The sequence below is a fragment of the Lampris incognitus genome, chromosome 4 (genome assembly GCF_029633865.1).
Source record: "Lampris incognitus isolate fLamInc1 chromosome 4, fLamInc1.hap2, whole genome shotgun sequence".
Taxonomy (NCBI): domain Eukaryota; kingdom Metazoa; phylum Chordata; class Actinopteri; order Lampriformes; family Lampridae; genus Lampris; species Lampris incognitus.
In genome coordinates this window covers 16,885,633-16,894,752 of record NC_079214.1, presented here as the reverse complement: position 1 = coordinate 16,894,752, position 9,120 = coordinate 16,885,633, and positions in this window count along the sequence as shown.

The window sequence follows — 9,120 nt, the reverse complement described above, 5'->3', positions numbered from 1 at the left end:
GCTCATGACCTAAAATGTGTATTGGTTGACAATTCAAAGGAGCATGTTAGATGTGTATGAATAAAATAAAATGGATGTGTATAAATAAAACTACTGCCAGTAGTTTTATTTTATTTTTTTTATTTTTTTAATTTCTGTTTCCATGAAATGGAAAGCGGCACTTTTAGGAAACTTGAGAAACATAAGAACTCAAAACTTAGTAGAAATGATGTTGAAGGTAACATATATCCAAATTCACATTGATTAAAAGGTAATTTTAGATGTCATTTATGACGAGGTTATCGTAAATTAAGATCTCGTCCATAATATTACATGAAACCAGTATCCACAGACCGCATTCTGAAAGAGAAATACACACATGACAGAAAACGATAGCTTCGTCCCCTGCTTAGAAACTTTTCTAACTTAGTTACTTTACTTACTTAAGCTTTTGTATTCCTTGAGGAACATATAGGCCATTGATGAAAGCCCTCCGATGCAGTTGCTGCCATGACAACCTGAAACTTTTCTAAGTAACTATTTTCTTAGAATAGGGTGATGGGCAGTATTTCTCAAAATTAATATTTTCCTGACTCCACACAGAGGAGGACCATTTTGATTGTGGTATATTTTTCAATTTTATTGGACACGTAACCAGTAAACAGCGTGTGAGCAGAAAAGGACTTTAGCAGAGGACAGTTTTGTCCTTGCAAGCCTTGCATTGTCCAAGTGTGATGTCACAATGTTATATCATATTCTCTGTCAAACCAAATTCTTCAAAGGAAAACTGACAGGTTTTTTTTCTCTCTAATTCCTCTTTTCCCATCATTAAGAGTCAAAGTGCCCCAGGTAGAAAAGTCTTTTAAACTGATGCAGTATGCAGCACGCTATCATCAGCCGACTGCTGCTCACCAAGCTGCAGTGTAATCCTTCATGGTATTAGCATAACAAATAAAGTCCACTTAAAGAACTTTTTTTTTTGCACTAGCAGGTTCAGAGAGGAGACTAAGGCGATGTTGGCCACGACATCAATCATGTAAATTATATATGGATATCAAGCCACTTGTTACCCAGACCAGACATCGTGATGTGTAAGCCGACGAGGAGTAAGCTGTTGCAGGGAGACAACTGTGGAAGTGACAGCTAGAAAATGCAGAAAAGATCTTTCACTGAACTGACTGACTGTCCTGGGATTGTGTTTTCATAGTGAGAGGTTTTTAGAGATGCTTCTGAAAACAATCCGAGTTTGTTGGTCCCAAAAAGAGATCTCTTTTCATGGACATTGTCTTGAGAGCACAATTGCCCCAAAGGGTAATGACACAGCAGTGGGCTTGTGCAGGCTCGCTCACAACTGAGTCGGTTGAAAATATCCTGCTATTCAATGCCTGGTTTGACTCCTATCAATGGGAAAATAAGGATTAGGTTAGAAATACCATAGTTTTCCTCTAAGTCCATGATACCAGAGTAAGACATGTTAGGGGACAGTGTTATGGAGCAGAGTTATGATGACTGGGTTTGGGTGGGGGGGGGGGTCCTACCATGTTCTGTTTCCTCTTCCTGTCCTGCTGCTTGAAGGACATCCTGCAGAGAGAAGCTTGTGAATATTTCACCACTGCCTCCACTGAGAAGGAAAATGATCCTCCAGTGGCAAGCGAGGAAGAAGCTGTTTTAACGGTTTTGTTAGTAGCAGTCGTGCTTCTTTATTCCAGCACCCCTGAGAGAACGCTCTTCTTTTGTTTCTCCTCTTTCCCTTTCTCTATGTTTGTCTCTTGCTTTCTTTACCACATCTTTGCTCTTCTGCCACAAAACCAGGAACGGGAGGGTCTTCGACTAGCTGAAGAGGAATAGAATATCACTCATTACTTCTTTTCTCCATTTTGCCCAGTGGACTGCCTCTTGTAGATGTAATGTACATGGTGGGACTGGCTCGACTTCACCCCTATACCCCTTAATGCGCGCACATTTTTATTGCTATAATTCCTATTCCATACTTCTTTGTCACGTCAGCATCATTCAAACCAATCCTATCCTAATATCCTAATCCTATCCTGTCTGTGATGTGGTGGACACAGACAGACAGATGTTAGACTGAATGTGAACGGTCCTTCACTCGCCTCTCTCCTCGCCTCATTTTGACCTTCTCTCCTTTCACCTTTCTCAATCTCTTATTCATTTTAGGTGGCAAAGTATAGTCAAAGATTTAGAAGGCCCATCTTAAAATATTATACTGTATACTATGTGAATTAACTGTGCTACATTTTGACTTTGCACTTACATTTACACTTTCTTTTTCAAAGACAAGTTTTCCTTTGTTAGGCTTAAAAAGGAGCAATTCTTATTAAAAGAAAAAAATAAGCTTGTTGAGTGATAATCTTACTGAAACAAAATTCTGCAAACCTTTTGTACCCCCCCCCTTTTTTTGTTTTTTGTTTTTTCAAACAATAATTATTCCCATCCCATTGGGCATGCTATTCAAGATAATCTCAGTTACGTTAAATTAAATCAAACCATAACAACAATTAATAAAGTAAGTAATAAGTGTAAATTAAATGGACAAGAGAGCAGGAGCAAAAAAAAAATGAGTGAAGAGGATAGCAGAGAGAAGTTTGAGATTTAGATTGTAAACTGATCAATTTAAGATTCAATTCCTCCAAATCTAGAAAGGGCTTCTCCATGCAGAGTGACATTTGGATGTAGATCCTCTCATGGTGTATCTAATCTTTTCTACTTGCAGTGACTGCATACCCTCTGTAATCCAACATGCAAAAGTAGGAGGGGAAGCCTTATTCTGTTTAAACAGAATCGGTTGCCTAGCTCGTAAAGTGGAGCAGGCCAACAAGTGTGCCTGGGCAGTATTTAAGTGTGCCCCAGCTGGAACCACCCCAAAAATTAAACTCAGAGGAGCAGGGTCAAGTGGGTAATGCAAAAGAGTGGCTAAAGCCTTGAAAATGGATTGCCACAACTGGGTCAGTTTAGGGCAGGACCAGAACATATGTAAGAGACTGGCGGTGTCTTGGTTGCACCTGTCACATGTCGGGTCTGTATCTGGATTAATTTTAGCCAATTTCTCTTTACACCAATGAAGGGGGTGTACCACTTTAAACTGGATTACACCACACCTTGTGCATACTGAGGAGGAAGGTATCCTCTTAATTACTAGATCCCAAGTTTCCTCTGGAATGGTCATTTCCATATCACTCTCCCATCATTTGTTTTCTTTTTTAGGAGCTCAAGTAGTACTTGGCCAAGAGTATTAAGTGTATAATAAAGTTTAATTTTGTATCCTTATTCAAGTTCAAGAATGTGGTCTAATTGGGTCTTTGGAGGAAGACCTGGGAAGTGACTAAATGTAGATCGAGTAAAATCTGCAGATATCTAAAGGAGTGAGTTATAAGCAAATTAAACTTCCCAGAGAGCTGATTAAAAGACATAAAAGTGTCATCAATAAATAGGTCCTCCAAAGGGAATATTCCATCGAGTCTCCAAAGCTCAAAGGCTCCATCAGATATAGAGGGGAGAAAAGCCTGTTTTTTTGTGATAGGGGTGCCAACAGGGGGATCTTTAAATTTGAGAGCCTTTCTAAATTGTTTCCAAATCTTAATAGACTAACATATAACTTTCACCTTTTTAAATAAGACTTACATACCGGATCGGTCGAGGCCCGGGTTACCAACGACCGCCACCGGTACTGTTAACCAGCAGGGTGTCGGTGGAAACTATGCTACTGTTGGGCGAAGGAGAAGGAGAGGAGGAAAGCATGTCCAGAGGCAGCTAGAGAGGAGGAAGGGTAGGCATGTGGAGGTGAGAGTTGGAACTTTGAATGTTGGCACTATGACTGGTAAAGGGAGAGAGCTGGCTGACATGATGGAAAGAAGAAAGGTAGGCATACTGTGTGTGCAAGAGACCAGGTGGAAGGGGAGTAAGGCCAGGAGTATCGGAGGTGGGTTCAAACTCTTCTACCATGGTGTGAATGGGAGGAGAAATGGGGTAGGGGTAATTCTGAAGGAAGAGTATGTCAAGAGCGTGCTGGAGGTGAAGAGAGTGTCAGACAGAGTGATGAGTATGAAGCTGGAAATTGAAGGTTTATTACTGAATGTTATCAGCGCATATGCCCCGCAAGTTGGGTGTGAGATGGATGAAAAAGAAGAATTCTGGAATGAGTTGGACGACATGGTGGAGAGGGTACCCAAGGAGGAGAGAGTGGTGATTGGAGCGGACTTCAATGGACATGTTGGTGAAGGGAACAGAGGTGATGAGGAGGTGATGGGAAAGTATGGAGTCAAGAAGAGAAATGTGGAAGGACAGATGGTGGTCGATTTTGCGAAAAGGATGGAAATGGCTGTGGTGAATACATATTTCAAGAAGAGGGAGGAACACAGGGTGACGTACAAGAGTGGAGGAAAGTGCACACAGGTGGACTATATCTTATGTAGAAGGCACCATCTAAAAGGGATTGGAGACTGCAAGGTGGTGACAGGGGAGAGCGTAGCCAGGCAGCATCGGATGGTGGTCTGTAGGATGACTTTGGAGACCAAGAAGAGGAAGCGAGTGAAGACACAGCCGAAGATCAAATGGTGGAAGTTGAAGAAGGAAGACTGTTGTGTGGAGTTCAGGCAGGAGTTAAGACAGGCACTGGGTGGTAGTGAAGAGTTGCCAGATGGCTGGAAAACCACTGCAGAAATAGTGAGGGAGACAGCTAGGAAGGTACTTGGTGTGTCATCAGGACAGAGGAAGGAAGACAAGGAGACTTGGTGGTGGAATGAGGAAGTACAGCAAATTATACAGAGGAAAAGGTTGGCAAAGAAGAAGTGGGATAGTCAGAGAGATGAAGAAAGTAGACAGGAGTACAAGGAGATGCAGCGTAAAGCCAAGAGAGAGGTGGCAAAGGCAAAGGAAAAGGCGTATGGTGAGTTGTATGACAGGTTAGACACTAAGGAAGGAGAAAAGGACTTGTACCGATTGGCTAGACAGAGGGACCAAGCTGCAAAGGATGTGCAGCAAGTTAGGGCGATCAAGGATAGAGATGGAAATGTGCTGACAAGCGAGGAGAGTGTGCTAAGAAGGTGGAAGGAATACTTTGAGGGGCTGATGAATGAAGAAAATGAGAGAGAGAGAAGGTTGGATGATGTAGGGATAGTGAATCAGGAAGTTCAGCGGATTAGCAAGGAGGAAGTGAGGGCAGCTATGAAGAGGATGAAGAGTGGAAAGGCAGTTGGTCCTGATGACATACCTGTGGAGGCATGGAGGTGTTTAGGAGAGATGGCAGTGGAGTTTCTAACTAGATTGTTTAACACAATCCTGGAAAGTGAGAGGATGCCTGAGGAGTGGAGAAGAAGCATACTGGTACCGATTTTCAAGAACAAGGGCGATGTGCAGAACTGTAACAACTACAGAGGTATAAAGTTGATCAGCCACAGCATGAAGATTTGGGAAAGAGTAATAGAAGCTAGGTTAAGAGGAGAGGTGACGATCAGCGAGCAGCAGTATGGTTTCATGCCACGAAAGAGCACCACAGATGCGATGTTTGCTTTGAGAATGTTGATTGAGAAGTATAGAGAAGGCCAGAAAGAGTTGCGTTGTGTCTTTGTAGATTTAGAGAAAGCTTATGACAGAGTGCCGAGAGAGGAGGTGTGGTATTGTATGAGGAAGTCAGGAGTTGCAGAGAAGTATGTAGGAGTGGTGCAGGATACGTATGAGGGAAGTGTGACAATGGTGAGGTGTGCGGTTGGAATGACAGATGGGTTCAAGGTGGAGGTGGGATTACATCAAGGATCGGCTCTTAGCCCTTTCTTGTTTGCAATGGTGATGGACAGGTTGACGGACAAGATCAGGCAGGAGTCTCCATGGACGATGATGTTCGCGGATGACATTGTGATCTGTAGTGAGAGTAGGGTGCAGGTTGAGGAGAGCCTGGAGAGGTGGAGGTATGCACTAGAGAGAAGAGGAATGAAAGTCAGTAGGAGCAAGACGGAATACCTATGCATGAATGAGAGAGAGGACAGTGGAATGGTCAGGATGCAAGGAGTGGAGGTGACAAAGACATCTGAGTTTAAATACTTGGGGTCAACTGTCCAAAGTAACGGGGAGTGCAGTAGAGAGGTGAAAAAGAGAGTGCAGGCAGGTTGGAGTGGGTGGAGAAGAGTGTCAGGAGTGATTTGCGACAGAAGGGTACCAGCAAGAGTTAAAGGGAAAGTTTACAAGATGGTTGTGAGACCAGCTATGTTATATGGTTTGGAGACATTGGCACTGACGAAAAGACAGGAGGCGGAGCTGGAGGTGGCAGAGTTGAAGATGCTAAGATTTTCACTGGGAGTAACGAAGAAGGACAGGATTAGGAACGATTATATTAGAGGGACCGCTCAGGTTGGACGGCTTGGAGACAAAGCAAGAGAGGCAAGATTGAGATGGCTTGGACATGTGTGGAGGAGAGATGCTGAGTATATTGGGAGAAGGATGCTGAATATGGAGCTGCCAGGGAAGAGGAGAAGAGGAAGGCCAAAGAGGAGGTTTATGGATGTGGTGAGGGAAGACATGCAGGTGGCTGGTGTGACAGAGGAAGACGCAGAAGACAGGAAGAAATGGAAACGGATGATCCGCTGTGGCGACCCCTAACGGGAGCAGCCGAAAGTAGTAGTAGTAGAGAATAGACTAACATATAACTGGGTTGACAGTAAATTTGGATATAGGGTGAGCCCAAGGAAGTGTTGAGCAGAGAAGCTAGTGTAACGATGCATGGGAGACAGATGACATCTCAAGGGCTAGCCAATATTGAATTTTGGTGCCTATGAACTTAGACCAGCCAGATGACAGTGCTCTTACATTGCAGGACCGATAATATTGTTGAAAGTTTGGTAAGGCCATTCCACCAGCACACAGGGTCTCTGAAGACCCTGTGCGCTGGTGGAATGCCTCAGATACACATATGCAGCTGGTGAATACGCTTTGTGTAACCGAGGCATTTTTCCATTCCAAATAATGATGAAATAACTTGATCTAGCAAGGAGAAGAAGGATTTTTTAATATAGACAGGTATAGATTGAAAAAGGTATAAAAAAATTGTGCAAGATGTTCATTTTAACTGCATTGATGCTTGGCAAATGAAATTGAAATATCTTTTCCTTAGGGCATGTGCCTACAGATACTTCCCAAACTATCAATTAACTGGAGAAAGTTATGTGAGGCAACGGTGCCGCGCCCTTGACCCCTCAAACTTTGACCATAACTGATTTTCATAACATCGCATATATCGCTACAGTAAAACAGAAAGGTGTACATTTTGGTGTAAATTTGAGGTAAAATGAACCAGTTCTGATAAAGTTAAGGTGGAAAAGCAATTTAGACCTTTTCTGTGAGCTTGATAATGATCTTGACCCAATTACCTCCAAAATTAGGTTGGGCGATCAAGGGACTCTTACCCACCGTTCTTTCAAATTTTACAACATTTACTGCAGTTGTATTTCCACAAAGTTGTTAAAAGACAAATGGTACCTAAAACAATACCCCTTGGGGCAGGATAGATGTTTCCCTGAGGAAACGTTCTTTTCTGGGCTTAATGGTGGATGTAGCCCTGTAAACGTTGTCATGCTTCACAAGACATTGATGCGCAAGCTTTTTTTAATGTGAGCAAATATGTATGACCTTGAAAAGCTGTTGGCCTAAAAGGGATTTGATTTGATTTGGCAAATTGATTATAATGAGATTCGAAAGGCCAACTATGCCATTTGAATAAAAATTAGACATATGGAAAAAAATTAAACACCTAAAAATATAAGCACATAAGGTTTCCTCCAGTTCTGAAAGCAGAATTTTGAAGCTATCAAGAAAGGAACAGTCTGTCACTTCTGACCACAGTAACGGACATACAGACTGGTGACAGATTAAAGGAAAAACCTGAATGCTTGACCCTTACAATGATGGGGTCCGGGGGCTCTGTTATGCTGTGGGGGGACATTTTCCTGGCAGGGTTTGGGTGCACTTGTCCTCTCAGTGGGAAGGGTCATTGCAAATCAGTACAAAGTTATTCTGAGTGATCACCTTTATCCTATGATTAAACATTTCTCTCCTGTTGGGAGAGGTCTCTCCCAGGTTGAAAATGCCACCATCAGCAGGGCATGAGGGTTCACTGAATGGTTTGGTGAGGATGAAAAGGATGTACATAAATCATATACTATGTTCTTCATAGTCCCCAGATCTCAACCCAGTTGAACACCTATAGGAGATTTTGGACCAAGGCAGTGCTCTCTACCACAATCATCAAAACACCAAATGAGGGAATATCTTTTGGAAGAATGGTGTTCCATCCCTCCAGTAGAGTTCAGAGACTAGAATCTATGACAAGGAGCATTATATCTGTTCTGGAGGCTCGTGGAGGCCCAACACCTAGCTAAGACACTTTATGTTGGGTTTTCCTTCCATTTGTCACCCTTCTGTATTTCTCTATGTAGAATAAGGCTCTGACTGTTTTAGCATTTTTAGCATATCGTCAACACTTCCACTATTACTACTACTACTTTCAGCTGCTCCCGTTAGGGGTCGCCACAGCGGATCATCCATTTCCATCTCTTCATGTCCTCTGCATCTTCCTCTGTCACGCCCGCCACCTGCATGTCTTCCCTCACCACATCCATAAACCTCCTCTTTGGCCTTCCTCTTTTCCTCTCCCCTCATCATCATCAGTTCCATAACCTATGGAGGTCGTAGGAGCACAGCTGATGCCTCAACAGGTTGAGTCATCTTTGTGTTTCAGTAGGGGGAGTACCTGGTGGTCCCTATCTCCTCTCCAGGTATGGATGGCCGTTGGTTCACAGAGGAACTCATCCACCCTTTGACAGGTTTTGTTTTTAGTCCTGCTTGGTGTCCCCACACCCTCCTCACAACAACCCAAGGGTTGAAGTGGGGGTGCTGGTTTAGTCGGTTAAGCCCACTGAGGCAAAGTTGTAATTTGTGATATTGGGCTATACAAATAAAATTGAATTGATTTGATTTGATCTGGGAGGGCAGAGGCTGAAGCTGGGCCCTGTGGATTAGGGAAGAGGGAGGGGTTATATCCAGGACAAGGTGTGGGGAGGGGGGTGCTGCTGCAGGGATGCATGTGTAGGTGCAGATGTGTGTGTGGCTGCGTGTATATGTGTGGGTGCGGGT